General features: G+C 48.0%; 1 protein-coding gene across 2 annotated transcripts in view; it reads right to left on the bottom strand.

Annotated features, from left to right (window-relative positions):
- Nucleotides 1-371, bottom strand: part of NIF3L1 (NGG1 interacting factor 3 like 1) — an 18,350-nt gene that overhangs the window by 12,182 nt on the left and 5,797 nt on the right. The window lies entirely within an intron of this gene.

The raw sequence follows: 371 nt of genomic DNA, 5'->3' as shown, positions 1-371 counted from the left end.
GCGGAAGGATCGCTGGAGCCCAGCAGGTCGAGGCTGCGGTAGCCGGGAGCGGCCATTGCATTCCAGTCTGGGCGACAGAGTGAGACTCCAATTCAAAAAAAAGAAATGACTCCAAGAGTCATTCTTACATGCTTATATAACATATATACACATACATACCCCTTGACATACCTCACCAATCCCCATAATCTAGGGCTTTGGTATGTTTGGACATACATAATCAAATTATGTTCAGAATTATTTTCCAGAAAAACTTGAACAAGAAAGACTGACTCAGCCGGGCTTGGTGACTCAGCCTGTAATCCCGCGCATTTGGGAGGCTGAGGTGAGTGGATTGCCTGAACCCGCGGGTTTGAGACCCACCTGGGCAA

Source organism: Carlito syrichta, unplaced genomic scaffold, assembly GCF_000164805.1.
Source record: "Carlito syrichta isolate Samal-C Ts95f unplaced genomic scaffold, Tarsius_syrichta-2.0.1 Scaffold314013, whole genome shotgun sequence".
In the NCBI taxonomy this organism is placed as follows: domain Eukaryota; kingdom Metazoa; phylum Chordata; class Mammalia; order Primates; family Tarsiidae; genus Carlito; species Carlito syrichta.
The sequence above is the reverse complement of the archived record's forward strand: the minus strand, read 5'-3'. Positions and strand labels throughout refer to the sequence as shown.